This window comes from Canis aureus, chromosome 7 (genome assembly GCF_053574225.1).
Source record: "Canis aureus isolate CA01 chromosome 7, VMU_Caureus_v.1.0, whole genome shotgun sequence".
NCBI lineage: Eukaryota > Metazoa > Chordata > Mammalia > Carnivora > Canidae > Canis > Canis aureus.
In genome coordinates this window covers 36,196,606-36,218,332 of record NC_135617.1, presented here as the reverse complement: position 1 = coordinate 36,218,332, position 21,727 = coordinate 36,196,606, and the positions used below count along the sequence as shown (strand labels likewise).

The following is a 21,727-nucleotide window of genomic DNA, read 5'->3' as shown; positions in this document are numbered from 1 at the left end:
TTACAGGACAGCATTCTGCAAGCTGCCATCTGAGCAGGTATCTCTGGGATACGTTAAAACACAGACACTGCATACTTTGAGTAGTTGCTGCTGTCTGGTCTCCAGGGCTATCCTAAGTTTATGCAAATTAATTTTGTTCTGTTAGTCCCAATAAATATCCCATGAAATTCACTTAAATAAAAGTGAAGGCGCTGTGTGTTCAGTCTTCAAAACTTAGAACTTCAAAGGATCATGCGTTGAATGTTTTATCTGAGCTCTTTTAAAATGGGCTTCTTCTCTTTTTCATTACAATCATGAATTTTTTCAGCCTTAGAACATGTATTTTGTATGAATAATATAAGAGCAGGCCAAATTGTATCCTGAACTGCTTAGTCAAGATTTTTGACCAAAAGAATCCAGAAGATACTGTAACTAAGAAATATGCCAGCTTTTCAAAGAGCTTATATAATTTATAAATAATTGGTCAATACAATGAACATGGATTTAACATAAAAACAATGTACTAAAGGAGAGTCTAGATGTCCCATTTTGGACTCTGGTCTGCTGTCAACTGATGACTTTCCAGTAGGAGAACATGGTCAAAGCCGTTTTATAGCAAGATTAACATTCGGGATGATTTAAAAAGAGGTATTACTGGGGTTATTAAAATCGTCATGGTTATTCATTAATAAGATTTTCTATTTATGGAACGTAGTATAAGATGCTGAAATATTAGAACTGAAAGAAACTTTACAGACTTTCTATTCTGTATTCCTTCTTTTATTAAGGCTATTTGAAGAGATCTATCCCCAGTACTCACATAGATTATAATTTATATGACACTGGATGATTTTATCCCTAACTACTCTCCAACCTATAACTCCACTGCCCTATATAAAACTTTATGTTCCTACCCAATGGGAAAACATGACATTCCCTGGATGTGGTCTCTGGTATCCCACCAGAGGTGCTGTCACTCTCATTCTGGAATGTCCTTCCCTCTGATCTAGACTCATGCAAGTCCTATGAGCTTTCACCTCTTCCATAAACTTATATCTAGTTTTGTGTGTTCATTTGGTTGTTTGTTTACCTTCAATGTTGCTCTTCTCTGAGTCTCTCTTCTCCTTTCTCTCTTTGAGGAATCATTCCATTCATTCTTGGTTGGTGCACGGAACATAGACTTTGGTATGAAGATCTACATTTAAGGCATGATTCTGAGCATAATATCCGTAAATCTTAAAAGATCATGCTAAACTTTATAAAATTGTTGCTGCAAAAAGTGAAGTAGGTGATATTCATTAAAATACTTTGCAATGTGAGAAGTGTTACACATGTACTAGCTGCGGGTGGCAAACTAAAGACCAAGATGGGCCAGTGGGATAGAACCTTTTTGAATCCAAAACTCGGGAACCAAGAATGGTGTAAGTTTCTGTCTGAGTCTGAAAATATAAGAATCAGGAAAGTGGATTGTATAAGTTCTGAGTTGGGTTCCAAAGAAGATTGATGTTCTAAGTTAAAAATGATTAGATAGAGTCAATTCCCTCTTACTCTGCCTTTTTGTTCTATTCAGGCCTTCAATAGATTGGATGAGGCCCACCCACGCTGGGGACGGCAATAGAAACACCCTCACAGACATACCCAGAATGATGTTTAACAAATATCTAAACACTCTGTGGCCCAGTCAAGTTGACACAATAAAATTAGCCATTACACCCCATAAGTCCAATGACTGATCTCATGTATCTCTGCATCCATTAAGATAGGTACTTTGCTGGGTTTTTCATTGAATTCCCAGCACCTACCACAATACCTGGCATAAATATTAAATAAATATTTACTACTCAACTGGTTGAGGAGTTTGTTGGATTAATATATGAGTAAATGACTAGATGAATTAATGATTAATGAATTAATTAATGCAAAGTTGTTTAATACATGAATACAAAAAACACTGTGTTTCCTCCACTCCATTGTTAGCCATTTTTTGGTTTGTTTTGTTTTGTTTTTTTGGCTTTCGAACAAGACACATTCAGAAGGACTGGGTTTATTTTCTGACAGAATCTTTTAATATAAAACAAAGATAAAACACATCTCAGCCCTGCAACCTGCCAGCATGCCTTGGTTTTCACAAGACACACGCTAGACCTTAAGACTAAGTAGGAGAGTCTTTAAGTAGCATTTGGTTGGGAGAAATAGAAAAAGGAGATTTCAGGTAAGCCTGGGCAAGCCCAGAAGCTGAGCTACATCCCTGAACACTAGAGCAGTCCTTGTCTCTTCAGGTCCTCCTAGGTTTTCTTATTCACCATGTTCCCGCTGGAGTCTTCATATTCTTCCTCGGTGTCAGGCTGCCATCTCTCTGATGCCTTCTGCAGTTTCAGCTTGGCCCACAAGGAGACAGCATCTTTGATCTGTGTCACGTTAGCGAAGTGGGCAGTGTTTGGGATGCCCAAACACCTCATGCCGTGGGCATGACGCCACTCAGCAAAGTGCCGCTGGAAGGCCTTGGGACCTCGATACATGTAATTTCCACAAATCTCACAGTTATAGTTGATGTTTAGACCATGAAGCTTATACAGCCAGTAGGGAATAGGTTTTCCATCCCAGCCGAGGGGCAGGTTTTTGGGGTTGTAAATGATCTCATTCTCCTCATCTTCACTTTCACTCTCACTGATCTGCTCTTCCTCTTTTTCTTCTCGTTCCTCCCCTGGCCTCGCCTGCTTGTGTTGTACATTTTCATGTGTGAGATGCCGCTGTTCCCCAAGAATCTCTACATATTCATAGATCTGGGCTTCTAGGAAGGCAGTGTCTTTGTTCCTCTCAGTGTCTCGCTTGGTGCCTTTTGACTTGGGATTTTTGGCAAACAGGGAGGTGTCAAGTGACTCCAGGGACTTTCCTTTGGTGCTGAAGAGCCTCTGGGCTCACTCTTCTAGGGTCCCACCACACTTCAAGCCTAGAGCTAAGAGTGCAGATTTCAATCTTTCCAGACCCAGGGAGGCCAACTCCTCCCAAGAAGAGAATGCAGACAGGTCAAAATGGGCTCCAGCATGGGTCAGGGCACTGCTTGTCTCTTTCGGCCATCCAGGAAAGGTATCATTCTTCCACTTCTCAAACTCATTCTGAATCTTCCCCAAAAGTTCGTTGTGATCTTGGAGGGGCTTGACTCGATCTGTGTAATCTTGAAGGTACTCAAGCAGCATCTCCAGGTATCTCTTATATTCAGCATTTTTCCTCTCTTTAGGAATCTCAAATAACTAACTGGTCAAAGATGGACAGATAGGTAATATAATCCAGTTTCTCTGAGGCCTTGAGATTAATGTATTTGAGGTAACAGTCATGGAGGTCGAGGTAGCGACCATATCCCTCTCCATCTGTGAACTCCACCAAGTTTTGTGCCTCTTCACTTGGATTCTCTCGAGCCTTCAGAAGCTCCTCAAATTCCACTGACATTGGCACACAGATCTCATTTGGGTGTTTCCGATGGAATTCTTTTATTTGCTTGAGTCTGTTATAAAATTCAGCAAATTCACTGGGTCCTGAAATGGCACTGAGTTCCTCCTTTCGTAACCCATCCTTATCATCATACAAATCCCGCAGGTTCCCACTCACTTCCATACCTATCCTGCATGGCCCATGTGCCGTGGTCGGAATTGATCTGGTCCCGGGGCGTGGACTTCTTAGTGAGCATCTCTTTGGCCATGACGTCCATGAGCCGTTCCTTCTCCTCGTGGTACCCCCGCTGCTGCTCCAGGGTCGTCTCCATGTTTCCTCCACCGCGGGTTCGGACCCCGACGCGGCCCATTGTTAGCCATTTTTATAAACTATTGTTCTTCTTTTTCTAAATAATCAACAGTACCTTCATCTGGCATTTTGTAAAGTAGCTTTAGACATAGCTTTAGATTTTATCATTTTTCTTGGCATGGTTATAACACTCATCCTAGTGAATTGTAATTGTGTAGCTGTATGTCTGTGTTAGCCTGAGCTTAATTACTTTACTTTTTGTTAACCTTAGCACTTTCACTGTGTCACTGTATCAGGTGCTCAGTAAATTTTTGCTGCATAAGAATCAAATTAAATTGCTTCTTCACCCCTTTACCATCCTTCTTCTCCCCCTGTTGTGAGGAATCTGCTCAATGCCCATGTTCTTCTTCATCTTTGCCACCTGAGCCTTGGTGGTTCTGAGTGGGCATATAAGGAAGACTGGTCTTTGTGTTCAGGTCTTTCAAAGCAGATCTCCAGATGAGGGCATATGAAGTATATGTGTGGGAAAAGGGTGGAATCAGGGGAGGAGAATGATCCCCTTCTGCTACATTCATGAATTCTATTCTGTGATGGCCAATTTAACTTTTTTTTTTTTTTTACCTCATTTTACATGCATTTGAGATGAACTGGCTTTCTAGAGATCGAATATCTGGCCTAGGAAAATCTAGCCATATACTTCCCATAGCCCAGGGGATAAATTCCAACTCCTTTTAATACATTTGTGAAGTCCTTCTTGACTTGGCCTTCTCATCTCTAGGTTCTAGTCACCAGAAGCCTCTTATAGACCTTTGAATCCATGATTTTTTCTTCTCTGTTTCTGCCTAGAATACACCACATGTCCCCTTTCCTTGCTCCTTTTTTTTTCTCTGGTCATTAGAAGTTTCCATGGGCTCCCAGGGGGGCACTTAGAGGACAGCTGAGGTGAGATCCAGGGGATCAGAATGGAAGCTTTTGAGCAAGATGATTAGTTTCGAACAGTATAAGTTGACCCAAATTCCTCACACTCTGAAAGTTTTAACAAATTTGTCCCTCAGATTGACAGCTCATTAATGTCATGAGCAAGCTAATAAACCTCAAAAATGTCTTTTTAAAGATTTTATTTATTTATTTGAGAGAGAGACAGCATGAGAGGGAAAGAGAGCAGGAACAGGGAGAAGAGGCAGAGGGAGAGGGAGAAGCAGACTCCACACTGAGCAGGGAGCCAGACACGGAGCTTGATTCCAGGACCCTGAGATCATGACCTGAGCTGAAGGCAGATGCTTAACCAACTGAGTCACCCAGGTGCCTCTCATAATGTTTTCTTTCTTTTTTTTTTTTTTTTTTGAGATTTTATTTATTTATGAGAGACAGAAAGAGAGAGAGAGGCAGAGACATAGGCAGAGGAAGAAGCAGGCTCCATGTAGGGAGCCCCACGCAGGACTCTATCCCAGAACTCCAGGATCACGCCCTGAGCCAAAGGCAGACGCTCAACTGCTGAGCCACCCAGGTGTCCTTCAAAATGTTTTTCAATTATGCTAGGCTTCATTGGAAGAATTTTTAACTGAACATTTCCTTCCTTCCTAAATGTATTCTTGAATTAAAATAATTCTTTTTTTAAGATTTTATTTATTTATTAATGAGACAGAGAGAGAGAGAGAGAGAGATTGAGAAAGAGAGAGAGGCAGAGACACAGGCAGAGGGAGAAGCAGACTCCATGCAGGAAGCCCAATGTGGGACTCGATCCTGGGACTCCAGGATCAACCACTGTGCCACCCAGGTCCCCAAAATTATTCTTTTATTAACCTCTTTCTTTCATGCACAAAATGCAAGTAACCCAGTTAAAGAAGCTCGTGTATCAAAAGCAAAATATTGATACAAAACACCATTTTGGTTATCATGAATATGTTTCACATCTTAAATCCACTGAAAAATGCTGAGAGAGAGCAAGAGAGAGAAGACTCACAGAGGAAGTCTATACTAATCATATATCAAAGTACCCCGAGTCTCTCAGTCCCTTCTTGGCCAACCAGGACTGCTCCCAGTGACACTTTCTTTCACTGCTGACTCTACTCTTGGTTACTGATGGGAGGGTTTTGTGCCATCTTCCTGTTAGCCTGCTCATCATTTCTCACTTAGATTTGGCAGTCAGGATTTGGCTTGCCTGGATGCCAAAGGCAGAGGCAAGCCCATCATTTGGAACCCAAGTAGGAGTGTGAAAAGAGAAGCTTCAGTTAACCTCAGCTCACTCTATGTGTACCCCTTTCAGACATAAGAAGGTTCCTTGTTGGGGAGTAGGGGAAAACATAAGAGCATAATGATGTCCCTTAAAATGTAATGCACACTGGAAAGTCATCTTATAAATGACCCACCTCTCACTGCAAACAGAGCTCCCCATTTGATGTCCCAAACAGGTCAGAAAGAATTCTTGCTTTTTGAGATAAACATAATAACATTTTTTTTTCACTTTTTTAAAAAATTTATTTATTTATGATAGTCACACAGAGAGAGAGAGAGAGAGAGAGAGGCAGAGACACAGGCAGAGGGAGAAGCAGGCTCCATGCGCCGGGAGCCCGACGTGGGCCTCGATCCCGGGTCTCCAGGATCGCGCCCTGGGCCAAAGGCAGACGCTAAACCGCTGCACCACCCAGGGATCCCACTTTTCTCTTTTTCAAATGTGTGGTTATAGAACTTCCCAGTGAGGACTTAAAGAAAAAACCCATTTTCTGTATTTTTCCCATCTTTATGAGTATAAAACTTTGATTTTCATTCAATCAACTTTAATTATTTCTTTCTCTTAAAAAGTTATTCATTTGGAACAAGTTTTGCTTGAAAACTTCTATCTCAAGGGAGCTATCCTACCAGAGTAAACAAATAAGAAGTAAAATCTCTGCCTTGAAATTTCTTAGTTTATTTCTTCTCAGATTATCTCTCTTTGTCCTGTTCAAACATATGGGCTTCCTCAAATCCAAAACTCAGGATTGTTTTGAAAGGAAATTAATACACAGGGAAGAAATCCTAAAGAAATGGAAACGACTAAAAAAAATAAATGGAAATGACTTTACTCAGATATTTCTTTTTTTGGTCACTACCAACTATCTTTGCAATTTACAGAAAACAAATCAAAAAGTCTCAGATCCCACATCTCATTGAGCCTTATAACAAATGTCTCTTTTGGGCTAGTGTTTCTCTCAAGACATCTTTTTTTTCTGATTAATACCTTGTTTATTATTAAGCCTAAGCAAAACAGACTATTTAATGGTGACCAAAAGAGTTATTTTACCCAATATCATCTGCCCACTCAAAAAGCCCAAATTACTTTTTGTTTGTTTTTGGAGAAATGTCCAATTGTATATGAAAACTTTTGGGAAGCATGGCCAAGCACTGCCTAAACTTCTCAATAAGAATTCTCTTAACTTTCATTACTTAAAAATATTAACATCTCTAGATTCTGATGATATGAAGCCAATTAAATTGTCTGCATGCATTTGTAGGGTATTTTACTTGTGTATTTTGCATTACCTTGCTGAAAGCCAAGTTCTAGGAATAATTAACTCCTATACAGTTAGACAAATTATCTTTAGTGAGATAATTGTTGAGTCTTTAAAGCTAAATAGTTTGTGTTAAATGTGGTGCTCATCAAAAAATAATACTTTAATAATTTTTTAGATTTGCTCCATTGAAATAATTGCCTAGCCTATAGGTTAGGCCTTCTCTGTTTTCCATGCTTTTGCTTTTCTCATTTTGTCCAAGTTCCTCAGGATTTTTTTAAAAAAGATTTTATTTATTTGTTCATGAGAGGTAGAGAGAGAGAGGCAGAGGGAGAAGCAAGCTCCATGAAGGGAGCCTGATGTGGGACTTGATCCCAGGACTCTAGGATCACGCCCTGGGCCAAAGGCAGGTGCTAAGCCTCTGAGCCACCCGAGAATCCCCAGGAATTTTAACTAAGAAATTCATTCACATTCTCAGCTCCACCTGTACATCATGTTAATCTAAAGTAGTTACATTAATGTAGACATAAATAAATCTGTATTATTTATTAAACTGTCTAAAATTTTAAGAGCAACCATAATATTTTAAATAACCTACAATACTTTGTTTTTTTTTTTTTTGTTTTTTTTATACTTAAGTATTTTATTGTATGCTGCTGCCAGTGTATATAAAATAATTACCCTTGTGAAATAGAAATTTATGAAAATTCAGAGAGGTAGATGTTAAGGACTGACAAAAGTAGAAGTTTATATAGTATGTATGGCACGTGTTATAGGGATAAGCTTTTGTACAGGCTTCAAATTTAGTTCTCCTTTGAATATTCACTGGTTCATGTAAAGTGGTTTAGAAAACCATCAAAAGATTCGTTTTACTACAAAAAGGAACAGACTTTCTGGGGTCTGAAGGGATTCGTACTTGAAGATACACCAGTTAGCAGGGGGTCGTGTTGGGCATTCTGCAGACAGAATTGTTTCAAATCTGCAGCTGCCTGGGAGACTTTCACGCGGTTGAGCCCCGCTTCCAGCCGGAGCTGCTGAACCACTTTCTTCATCGCGGCGACTCTGGAGGAACCAGACATGGCGCTCGCAGGTGCTGGGCAGGCTCGTCCGCGGGTGGATCCGTCGCGCAGTGGGTCCGAGGGGCAATACTTTGTTATATCATTAATGTCAACCGTATAAGAGTATTTGTATCTTTTTTTTTTTTTTATTTTTTTTATTTTTTTATTTATGATAGGCACACAGTGAGAGAGAGAGAGGCAGAGACACAGGCAGAGGGAGAAGCAGGCTCCATGCACCGGGAGCCCGACGTGGGATTCGATCCCGGGTCTCCAGGATCGCGCCCTGGGCCAAAGGCAGGCGCCAAACCGCTGCGCCACCCAGGGATCCCAAGAGTATTTGTATCTTAATTTATTTTTTCCATTTTCTTTTCTTTTTTTTCATCATAAGTATTTCTTTAATCCCCAAATCTTATTTCCCCCATTCCACCTTCCCTCTGATATCTACCAGATTATTCTCTACGGTTAATAGTCAGTTTCTTGGTTTGTCTCTTTTTTCCTTCCCTCACTCATTTGTTTTGTATCTTTTTTAAAAAAAGATTTTATTTATTTATTCATTAGAGACACAGAGAGAGAGAGAGGCGGAGACACAGGTAGAGGGAGAAGCAGGCTCCATGCAGGGAGCCCGATGTGGGACTCAATCCCTGAACTCCAGGATCACATGCTGAGCTGAAGGCAGATGCCTAACAGCTGAGCCACCCAGACACACACAAAGAGAAAGTGTTTTGTATCTTAAATTCCACATACCAGTTAGATCATATACTTGTCTTTCTCTGACTGACTTAGTTTGCTTAGCATTTTATTCTCTAGCTCATCCATGTTGTTGCAAAAGGTAAGATTTCATTTTTATGGCTGAATAATATTCCGTAAGACATATTTTTAATTGAAAATTTTCTATTATTCCATTTCAATTTTACTCCTTTATACATTTCTATAATAACTTAATTTTCATTTTCTTTAAAAAATTTAATTATCTATCAAACAAATTACCACCTATTAAATGCTTTTATGTGTAAATCATCTTATTGGTTCTGAAGTAAGAATACACATGATACAGTCTCAATCTAAAGGAGTCTGTGTTCTAGTTGATAAAGAAAAAATAAGTATAATAGAACCTATTTAAATAAAAATCTGTGATTTTCTCATTCACATAGTGAATGTAAAATATTCAAAATATCATATATAAATTAATTTATTGAATGAATGGTTTAAAAAGGGTTCCAGGATGCCTGGGTGGCTCAGAGGTTGAGTGTCTGCTTTCAGCTCAGGGCATGATCCTGGATCCTGGGATTGAGTCCCGCATCGGGCTCCCTGTGAGGACCCTGCTTCTCCCTCTGCCTCTGTCTCTGCCTCTCTCTGTGTGTCTCTCATAAATAAATAAATAAAATCTTTTTAAAAAAATAAAAAGAAAATAAAAAAGTTTCCAGTCTGATTGCCCTCAGGCTAAGGGTGTGCAATATACATATTTGATAATTTAAGTTTATAAGGGACAATACTTACAAATTAGAAATTTTCACATTGACATTGCAAGATTCTTTTAAAAATCAGCACTCATGGCAACATTGGGCTCACATTCCCATGTGGCATTGTGAGTTGGCCTGAAAGGAGGCAGATCTATTTAGATGAGACAAGTTTGTGCAACACTGAGGCTCCCTGTAATGGGTTACCTTGTTACATCCAGCCCAGCTCATTCATTATGATCCTGGCCTCTGTATGCCGTAAAGTTTGCAACCTCTGTGTTAAACTGATAACTGCTATGGGCTTTTGGAAGAGAGGCATACCACAGACTTGGGTTCTAAGGTCCAAAAGAAGATAAGAAGTCATAGATTTCAGGGACTAGACAACAGGATGACTTGAACAAAAGCCCAAAGACAAGAAAGCAGAAGGTGTGTTTCCTGAGAAATAGGTAATCCAGTTGGCTAGGTTGCTCAACTGAGTGTATCCGCTCTCAGAACCCAAGGGTTCTTGCGGATAGTGACACTAGTATACAATTTTATCTAACTAATCTGTCCCCTAAATCATTGCAGTCTGACTACTTTACACTCAGGACTTGCTTTTCCTGCTAGTCTGCTTAACCTCAAAAGTAGTAATCCTCAGTGACTTCCACTCAATGTGATTAATCCATAACAGACGTGATCTCCCTGGCATGGCTGATGACTGGTGGTCAGAGCCACTACTGCTAGGTAATATGCATGGGCCCCTATAGGGGATAAGTAAGTAAGATTACCTTCTCATGTGGCTACTCCCATAAGCCCATCTGATAAATAGCTGTCAAACACTGCCATTTTAAAGTTCGAAAAAAAAAATAAAGTTCGAGAAGTCTGTTTCTGGATCATACTAAAGTTGAGAGCATTATAATTTAAATACTTGAGTTTTTATTTGTTTAAAGAAGGTGTTGGGATTATATAGCAGGAAAAATAGAGCATATGACAGAAAATTTTAAGTGAGCTTAACTATTTATACTTTTCAAAGAGTTTTTTTTTTCTGGTTTAGTTCATTTTTCCTGAAACTAAATGATTACTGTGAGTAAAGAAAAGCAAAGTATAAAAGGACTATTCCTTTTACAAGGAGTGGTCCTTGTAAAATGAAACGTGAAAACACAACAAAAAAGTACCTATGAAGTAGCTGATTGCTATTTTTCCCAAAATAGTGAATGATGTCAATCTGTAAAAATGAATTGCTTCACTTTCGAGGTAATTCAGTTGCTGTGTGTAAATTCAGTGAATACGATGTCTTTATTATTGACATTAGTTTTTGTGGAAAAAAGTTTAGTGTGCACTTTGGAATGTTCTGCATCTCATCCCTTTGAAATTTCATCTGGTCCCAATTACCATCTGCTCCTAATTTGATTCAGCGGCAGAGAATGAGCTGAGCTTCTGTATTCAAGCTGAAGCAGACATATTTTATTAGGCCTCATTCTGGTGTTGTTCTTTATATGTCAGCTAAAGTCTACAGAAAACTTAATATAGACTGAACAACTTTATGAAGTTCGGTTAAAAATACATAGAGCAACCGACATTTGCATAATGTATGTAATGACCTCTTAGCTGTCAAATTCACCCAAAGCTGTTGTGTGACTTTTTAGTCAAATAAATAAGTTGGAGTTCCTGCCATAGCTCTTATTTTATATTATTTTATTTTTCTTTCCACATCAGAATTGTTATCATACAGAAATTGAACTGATTCATTTAGAATAGACTGGGCCCTCGTAGGGTCCTTTTGAAATCTCCACTCAGTTCAGTTCATCTAATTTGTAAGGATCGTTGCTATGTACCAGGCATAGACCAGCGCTGGCCCAGAGCACTGAATGTGATTGACAGAGGTCTTGCCTTCCCTGAGTTTCCAGGCTTTTGGAGAAGACAGACATTGCTGTGACGACCTACAAACCAAACCAGTCTTTATAGTTCAAAAGAGTTGTTTTTTTCACTGCTTGCCACTGTCCTGTACCCACAGTGTCCTTGAATGCTGGTCAAAACAGAACTGGGTGTGATCTGCCCTGGTTGTATTCACCACAGGCATCGAGATGTGGCATGTGGATGCTCCCCAGGCAACTCTGGTTCCAAGCCTTCTTTTTCCATCCAGACAAAAAAACCATCCATTCATCTAAGGCAACCATGGTTGGCAACTATGGCCTGCAGGCCAAAACTGGCCTACTGCCTGTTTTTGCATGCTCCACAAACCAAGAATGGTTTTACATTTTTAAATAGTTGAAAACAAGTCAAAAGAAGAATATTTCATGACACGTGGAAACAATGTGAAAATAAAATTTCAGTGTCCATAAATAAAGTTATATTAGAATATAGTCATGTTTATTCATTTACATATTATCTATGTCTGCTTTCTTGCTCCATAGCAGAGTTGAGTAGTTGCAACAGAAATCATAATGGCCCAGAAAACCAAAATTATTCTCTGTCTGGCACCTTACAGGGAAGATTGCTGACCCCTGATCAAATGGGTCATGTTATTTATGTCTTTTCTGATTTTTCCCACCCATCTCTTCACTTTATAATACAGACCATGCTATATGTCAGCACCTTATTTATCCTCTAGTCCCTCAACTTTTCCTCCAACAACTGCATGACAATCTCACCTTACAAAAGCTCCATAGATCATTTTTCTAAATAGGGAAGAGAGATGATAGGCCCCTAGCAAGCCAAACACCCAGCACCCCCCCCCCCCCTTTTTTTTTTTGCAACAAGAGAACACATTTAATGCTACATGCAGCTTGCAGCCTGGCCAGGCTCCTCCCCACGCTCTGAGGATCTTATTTGGAGAACCCCTTCTCCATAGCTTCAGTCACTTCAGGGTGCAGAAAGCGGCTCGCCAAGCGTTCAATGTCATCCAGCGTCAGGCGATTCAGGGACCTCTCATAATCCCTCTGTTTGCCTTCTCATACAACCTAACTGCTTTCTCTGATGAATCCTTTTATGAAGATTCTCTGCTTTTCTCTCCCTCTCAGTTTCTGTACCTACTTCCACTGAGCTGACTCTTCTCATATGGCCAGTCACATCCTGAGAGAGAAGGCTGATTCAATAAGCCATTCTTTGGGTAGAGCATTCTCCCCTTCACCTCTCTAGCTGCTGGCCTATAGATTGTCTGTCTTTGGATCAGATGCCTTTATAGCTAGAAGTTGCCAGTTAATGGAGTGGTATTTAGAGAGTAAATAGTTGTAGCAAGGAGAAATTCACAGAAGAAATCCTATAGATGAGACTGTGTATAGAAAGTGGGGGTGTAAATTTGACCTGAGTTCTTTGAGACTCATAGCATGATAGAATCCACACATCTATACTTAGGGTGTCTCAACTTTAAGGACAAAAATCGCATTCTTCTAAGTAGCTTTTCCATGCCACTATTTTGAATAGGCTGACTCCAAAATACATTTTAATAAGATGTTTTGGCTTGTCAATTTTCTAAAATCATCAGGGATTATGTTACATAATTTTAAATACATTTGGCTACCATCTTTATTTAGTATTAGTTCTCCTCTAAAACTTCTTAAAAAAAAAAAAAGATTGTATTTATTTCTTCATGAGAGACACACAGAGAGAGAGGCAGAGACACAGGCAGAGGGAGCAGCAAGCTCCATGCAGGGAGCCCGATGTGGGACTAGATCACGGGACTCCAGGACCAAGCCCTGAGCCGAAGGCAGACACTCGACCACTGAGCCACCCAGGGATCCACTCCTCTAAAATTTCTAAGAGGGATGCCTGGGTGGCTCAGCCGTTGAGCATCTGCCTTCAGCTCAGGTTGTGATCTCGCAATCCCTGGATCAGGTCCCCCATCGGGCTCCCTGCATGGAGCCTGCTTTTCCCTCTGCCTCTGCCTCTGTCTCTCTGTCTCTCATGAATAAATAAATAAAATCTTAAAAAAAATAAAACTTCTAAGAATTGCTATAAGCAGGAATTCCTGGATAGGTGATATATTCTTCAAATGGCAAAATCTGACAATGGGATAGCTGATTCTAATAAGCACTTATTTAGTTATCTAGTTATACTATGCACTTACTGAAAGTGCCCAGGATATGACAGTCATAACTGATCTACAGGATCAGGAGTGGGTTATATTATTTAGAATAAATTACTTGGGGATCCCTGGGTGGCTCAGTGGTTTAGCACCTGCCTTTGGCCCACATTGTGATCCTGGAGTCCTGGGATTGAGTCCCGCATCAGGCTCCCTGCATGGAGCCTGCTTCTCCCTCTGCCTGTGTCTCTGCCTCTCTCTCTCTCTGTGTCTCTCATGAATAAATAAATAAAGTCTTAAAAAAATAAATGTCTTTAATTTTCGTATTTATCTCCATGAAATATGCATGACCTAATAGAACTATACTATTATCCATTTTAATATTTTCTTCACACAGATAATCATGGCAATATTTTTCTTATAATCTCACATGCCATTAAAAAGCTTACTTTAGGGATCCCTGGGTGGCGCAGAGGTTTGGCGCCTGCCTTTGGCCCAGGGCGCGATCCTGGAGACCCGGGATCGAATCCCACGTCGGGCTCCCGGTGCATGGAGCCTGCTTCTCTCTCTGCACCACCCCCCCCCGTGTGTGTGTGACTGTCATAAATAAATAAAAAAAAATAAAAAAAAAAAAGCTTACTTTAAAATATAATGAGGGCATCCCGGGGGGCTCAGCGGCTTAGCGGGGCCTTCAGCCCAGGGCGTGATCCTGGAGACCCAGGATCGAGTCCCATGTCGGGCTCCCTGCATGGAGCCTGCTTCTCACTCTGCCTGTGTCTCTGCCTCTCTCTCTGTGTGTGTGTCTCTCATGAATAAATAAAATCTTTAAAAAAATAAAAAATAAAAAAATAAAAAAAATAATGAAAACTGCATTTGGTTCTCTTAATCCTAGATAATATTGCAGTAAGTTAAATGCATTTAAAACATTGATATTAGATTCTTATTCCTGACAAATAATGTTTGATCATGAAGTAATACAGTTTGGGGCCAAGAAAAAATTATTACATTTAAACTAACTCTTTGAGGACTATCCAAATGCTTTCACTACCTATCAAAGACACTTTTCCAATTGTTAATATTGAATGCAATTTGTGTATTAATTTAAATAATATGTGCGAGCAGCAGGCATCTAATATTCGGCTTATGAGGAAAGGAAAAAAAAATAAGCTGTAAAGTTCTTCCTGGAAAGATGAAAGAAGCAGTTACATGTCTTGATAACTTTTAGAGTATATACAGCAGTGGCCAGGGGTGAAACTGAAGTGGAACCTCTACCTCAAATATGACTCATTCTGAGAAAACATGAACAAATAGGTCTAATTTCTGACATGTATCTTATAGAACCAATAATCTATGCTAAAAGGTAGAGCTTTTTTTGGTCTGTGTTTCTGCCAGGTAGTTTCTGAGACTAAAATGGGTAGCGAAAGCAATTGTCTGGCCTTGCTCTGTGGGACAGACAACCGCTTCTCCATTGAGCAGAATTGATGTTGACACGTCACAGAGATGGAAATTGAAACCCAAGCATTTATGTCCCTTTCCCAGAGCCTGTGGTTCATCAGTATCTGAACCTGGATCTTAGGGATCTTCTTTTGCTAAGCCTGGGACCAGACCAAGAGGATACACGGCACAGTGCTTTTGACCATCTTGACCAGAACCACAAAGTACTGGAAAGATCTCAGGAATGGATGTTCTCTACTGATTTCCAAACCTTAGGTATGTCCTTTTAGGTAAGTGTTAGGAAAAATATGATGCCTCTAAAAGAAGTTTCCAAGCCACAAAAACTACATAGAACTGAGACAATGTTTGACCTCATGCCCGCCTAATTTGTGAAATATTATTGTTGCCTATGTTTTTATTATGCTGCTTTAAAGAACACATCTCCTTTGCCTTTATGTCTTTAAGGAACTTCAACATATGAGTTCTCTAGGATAGAATAAGAAGTGGAAACATCTAAAGGTTAACTAGTTTCTTGAGATATTAGTAATCATACCAAGTAAGTGAAGCACTGCCCAATCGCAGTATTCAATATCTACTTGACTTGTTTTTAATATACGTGTGCATTATTTTTCTAGAGCAAGATGCTGAGTCTACAATTAATTTTAGGTGAATGAATTATGAGTTACTCACAACCTGCCTCCAAAATCTTATAATCTAGTGGAAGAAACAAATTTCTCAGTAAATTAATTCAGTATTACATAGCACTAGCTAACTGAGAAGTACCAGGGATTGTGGGAGAGATAGTTAACTTAGTCCTGATAAAAATGCTTGAGGAAGGAAAAGCTACCCTAGTTGTAAGTTCCAGTAAGAATAAGCTATATTCATTGCATAGCAGCCTGAGCAAGCCCACGAAGTATGAAATTGCATAATGTATACATTCTATAGTAGACAGCAAAATATGGGAGAGAAAGAAAGATGAGGCTGAAGAGGGAGGTTAGGCCTTGGCCACAGAGGGATTATTTTCTGCCTCACTAAGAAACTGGATTCCAGAGATATCAGGACTCCACTAGGAGAGTTATGGTAGTAATACCTTCACTTGAACTAAACTTCTTAGACTAACAATTGTAGACAAAGGTTCTAAGGGAAGAGAGCATAGAGGTAGGGAGACAATGTGGGAGGCTGTTGCACAGTCCAGACAAGAGGTGGCGAGAGTATCATTTAGGACAGTGATAGCAAGGATGAAGAGAATAAGATAGGAGAAATATTTAGAAAGAGGTCTTAGGGTAAAGTGATTGGATCGGATATGACTGAGGAAGAGAGATCCTGGCACAGTTCCCAATGTCTAGTTAGCCCACAGACAAAAACTAAGAGAGAAAGAGGAGGTTTGAGGATGTATGGATAAAAAGATAAAAGAAATTGTCATAGTTCCATAGGCATAGCAACCAATACTCATATTTTGAAATATTTCTCTTCTGTCTTTATTTTTCATGTATTCTACACATAATGAAGTTCATACTACATTTAAAATGATTTATTTTGCTTTTTATTTGACAAAAGCATCATTTCTTACAGAAAACATTGCTTCATGATATAAAAATTTAAATTATTTAAAATTAAAAAAATTCTTTTTAAACATACTTTTCAATAACTGCATAAGTTCAGTTATCAAACAACTAATAACTACATATGGTGGATTTAACATAATTTTCTTAGTATTGAACACCTATGAGATGAAACACTCCCTGGAAATTGAGAACTTGCAACCACAGTCTCTATAAACAACACAGGACAACTGAAGTAATGTCACCTAAAGATTTGGTTAGACTGAGGTACTTAGAAAGTACAAGGAAGGATATCAATATTCCTTAGAAACATGTAGTCTGTTCACAGGAGTCAATCAAATGCATTTTTAGATAAAAATATAAAAAGTCTTCCTCTTATTCTATTTATAAGATCTAAAGTCATTTATGCTAACATAGTAATAACATTATGTTCTGGTTAGAACATGGCCCTGGAGTTCAAGAGATATATATAATCAAGAACAGAAACAATGAGCTTTGGCATTAACCTTTTTCCTTTCCTCTCTAGTGATATGGTTCACAGGAATAAAGTCTGCAGTTTAAAATAATAATAATAATAATAATAATAACAACAACAACAACAACAACAACTTCATTTCCTTGGAACTAGCTGGAGCAAATCCACATTGTCAATCACATGGATAAAATGCAAGCCAAGCTGCCTTATGTTTTTCAAGATAGACAATAAATGAAATACAAGAAGCTAATATGACCAAGTGTCTATAATTCTCACTTCTTGGTTGGCATAGTCAAGAATTATTAAATATGCAGACAATATTTCCATTATTTTGGGGTTTCTTCTCTCTTTTTTTTTTCTGTCTTTTCAACAGGGAATTTCGGTGCATATTTTTGCCCTTTGGCTTCATCTGTTAGTAGCTCATGAAAAATGATACGTTTACACTCAATGCCAGAATCAACACTCTTTCTGTTCTGAAAAGTTGAGAATTTGAAAGCATTTTTCCCTTTCATAAGGATTTACTCAAGTATTTATATATCCTGTAATAGTTGGCATTAGTAATCTTATTCCTTCATATTTTTGGACACTTTTATTTAGAATAACATGCTTCACAACCAAAGAAGCAAACTATCAATGAATACAACTTTATTTTCAATTATTTTTCTTCACATCACTGTGGAAGTTGCATTTAAATATGTTTCACACATATGTCTTATTTTCCACAAGTGGAAATTCTAGTAGTTCAAGAGGATTATGATGCTATATTTAGAACTGCTTAATATTCACTGACTGGTGAAGACCCAGTACAAACAAAGAACATTGTTTGTGTACAAAATATTGGTTCGCTGTATGCTTGGACAATTAGGATTGAGGGTGTTGAATGGGCTGTTACAAGCAGACACGTTGGATATGTGTTATGTACAAACAAGTGTATAGAAAAAAATATAGCTGCTCAAAGGTATAGGAATAGAGCTATTCCATAAAGTACCTGGAGTTTTCTACAGATTTCAATCAAATTTAAGAGGTTATATGATCAATAGATTATTCTGAGAAAGAAAAGAAACTAAGATTTTCATTAATTCTTTTTTTTTGTTGTTAACCAATGTTTCTTACTTAGTACAAACATTTTTTAAAAGATTTTATTTATTTATTCATGAGAGACACAGGAAGAGAGAGGCAGAGACAAGGGAGAGAGAGAAGCAGGCTCTATGCAGGAAGCCCAATGTGAGACTTGATCCTGGGACCCTGGGATCTCACCTTGAGCTGAAGGCAGACCCTCAACTGCTGAGCCACCCAGGAATCCCTGATTTAGTACAAAATTAATAGACATGCCATAACGAAAAATAAAATGTATTTATGAGGGAATAGGAGAAAGTATTTGAAGTGATACGCTCATAGGTAACTTGAAGATAAATACTCTGCAGGATCAGGGCATATCTACTTTAGATTTAAAAAAAAACTTGCATTCTTAACTACAAAATGGCAAAAGGCACTGGATATGAGTAATAGGCTTTAATATCTGTGAATCAAGCATCTAAAGAAGATAAACTCAAAATTCTACAACACAGCACATAAAGGTTGCACAAGTTGCGTTGCTTTTCATTAGATTATGGATTGCCGACATTGATGGTCCTGAAAACGTGGAATCATGTATTAGTCATCTACACTGTCTACCCCCACCAGTGTGAAGGAGATTCTATGAGCCACAGGCTCACCTAAAGTCAAGAAATGGGGAACATTATGGAAAGTTACCATTTGGTTGAGCCCTTGGCATAAGGCAATTCTCTGATGTTTTCTGGTTACCTAGCGATAATAATACATAAAGTACAAACATTAAATGTTCAATATTATTTAAGCTTCCTTTGTGTTAATATGCTTGTGTTGAAGGCCACAGTGCTTCCAACATTGTACGTATGTTTACAAGAGCCATCATTAGTCTGTAGCCTGGGCTCAGTGCCACAGGCTCCTCTAGTCTGGCAAAAACACACTGAACACTGTGTAAGGACAATTTCAATTTCTTGCTTGACTAAGTTAGCTTCTGATTCATAATTTAAGTGTTTTGTTCCTTTAAGAAATAAAGCATGCATCCCTCTTTCAGTCGGTATTATAGAAGCATCATCATAAAGACATATTCATTAAAGGAAAAAGTTAATTATGTCTTAAAAGTCTGGGCAGACCAACTCTAATAAAATTTATGTTGGACCACAAATGTCAACACTATCTAGTGTTCCCTTGATGAATAATGGAATGTGTGATGAGACGCCATGATGGCATAGTTGACTTTATTCTGCCAAAAAGAGTGGAGTTTGACTCTCAGACCTAGGTCTGATGCAGACAGGTGACTCGTCTTGAGAGTCTGATCTGAACATGATGGAAAATTGTCTCCTATACCATCAGTCCGAGCACAAGCAATGGTAGTGTCTCAGTCAGAGAGCAGCACTGCTCTGCTTTCTCAGACTGCTGGTTATGGAGCTAATCTATCCTCAGAAATCTGTTTTCAATTATTTTGTGTTTTAAGAAAAACAAAGTGCCCTTCATCCAAGCCAAAGGGAAGTCACAGCCTAGGGCACAAAGCTGAAAATGGACAATTGAATTGACATGCTTTTTGTACGTGTGAGTAGAAATATCCTGACAGGTACTGCATAAACGTGAGGGCCATTTAAGATAATATTTTAACATGATTAGGAAAAGCAAAATACCCCATATTTGTGGGCAGGGACCTATGTACAAGAGCACATTTGAATACCAGCAATGTGTAGACCTCTTGAGAAAGAAATTTGCATGGTATTTGGACCATAAAAACAATAAATAGCCACAGAATAAATTATTGTATAGAGTACAAAATATGAACTGTGTACAATACTACAGAACTCATCTTTTTATATTTGTGTATATGTTTTTCTTTTTTAAAACAATCTAGTTTGTATTATGAGTAATTACTATGTATGGTGAAAATTCAAATAAAAAGATGCAAAGGTCTCTCCCCCTACCTGCCTTCCGTCTCTACCTCTGATTCTCTAGGGTTGCTACTAAAAAATTTTTTTTAACAAACTAGATCATGTTTTATGTATTATTTTGCATGCTGGTTTATTCCACTTAATAGTTTTTGGAGATCTTTCTACATTACCCACATTACCATCTTCACATGCATACACCTATTTCATTCTTTTAAATTTGACTCTAAATATTAAATGTGGTTAAATGATAATTAATTTCCAGTTCCCAGCTGATAGACATTAGGATTGCTTCCAGTTCTTTTTATTTATTTTTTCATTTATTTTTTTAAAGATTTTATTTATTCATGAGAGACAGAGAGACAGAGACGGGGGGGCAGAGACGTATAGGCAGAGAAAGCAGGCTCCCCACAGAAAGCCCGATGCAGGACTTGATCCCGGGACCCCAGGATCACACCCTGAGCTGAAGGCAGATGCTCAACCACTAAGCCACCCAGGCGTCCCTTCCAATTTTTAAAAAAATCATTGCAAATAATGATAAAATGAACATCCTTGTATATATTTTTGTGCAATAATTTATATATGAATAGAACATACTAATGAAATTGAAAGAGATGAATCCAAGTAATATGCATTTTTTAATTTCAATAGCTACTGCTACATTGCTATTTCACCATAGGCTTATGGAGATGATTGTTTCTCCATATCCTTGTCAAACTGGCCAGCAGCAAACTTTAATCGTAGCTAATTTGATAAATGAAAAATTCTAATTCATTGTTTTCTTAATTTGAATTTGTATCATAATTATTCAAGTTGAGCATTTTATACTTACTGACCAACTATTTTATTTTTTCAGTGAATTGTCCAGGAATAACTTTTTGTTGTTGTTGTTTTTTTTTTTTTTCCAGGAATAACTTTTTAAGAGACATCAGATCACAATATGTGCTTTATGTGTGTGATAAGGTACTGTGAGAAAAAAACACCTTCAAAACCAAGAATCTACTCTTTTCTTCCCTTTGTATAAATATTATGCATTGTTAAAGCCAATTTTAGGGAACTGTCTCTGAAAGCTACCGAGAAGTGGAATGTGGATTTTCTCCAGAACCAGTTGCAGTGAACTGCAGAAAAAGGAACCTTCTACTCACTGGATATACCTTTGCTCTTTATTATCTCTAAAAGATGAAATTCCAGAAATAATATTGTACATTCAACATGGCATATGTTTTTATTTTGTTTATTCATTATCTTCTAGTTATTGATGTTTATTATACACAAAACTATCAATATAGGTTCCAGAAAGGTAAGTAACTAAATAAGATAATAAATTAGATACAATCCTTCCTCTTAAGGCGTTGATAGTGTTTTTGAGAACAAACAGGAAAGATAAAGGAAACTAAATACAGTAATAGGTTAGGGATGTTACTGGAGTATTAAGGAGTTTGAACTTCATTTGAGACAATTGGAAATGAGTACTGTTAAGTGACAATATTCAAACTGCTTTTTAAGCAAATTATCCTGAAAGTAATGTAGATGAAGAGAAGAGAGGGAATAGAGGTAGAAAAACTACTTAGGAGGCTGTACA

The 21,727-nt window shown here is 38.3% G+C and overlaps 2 pseudogenes; both read right to left on the bottom strand.

Moving 5' to 3' along the window:
- Positions 1-2,018: 2,018 nt before the first annotated feature.
- LOC144317253 (splicing factor 3A subunit 3 pseudogene) lies at positions 2,019-3,760 on the bottom strand (annotated as a pseudogene).
- A 4,048-nt stretch (positions 3,761-7,808) lies between these two features.
- Positions 7,809-8,348, bottom strand: LOC144316821 (guanine nucleotide-binding protein G(I)/G(S)/G(O) subunit gamma-5 pseudogene; annotated as a pseudogene).
- Between the last annotated feature and the right edge of the window lie 13,379 nt (positions 8,349-21,727).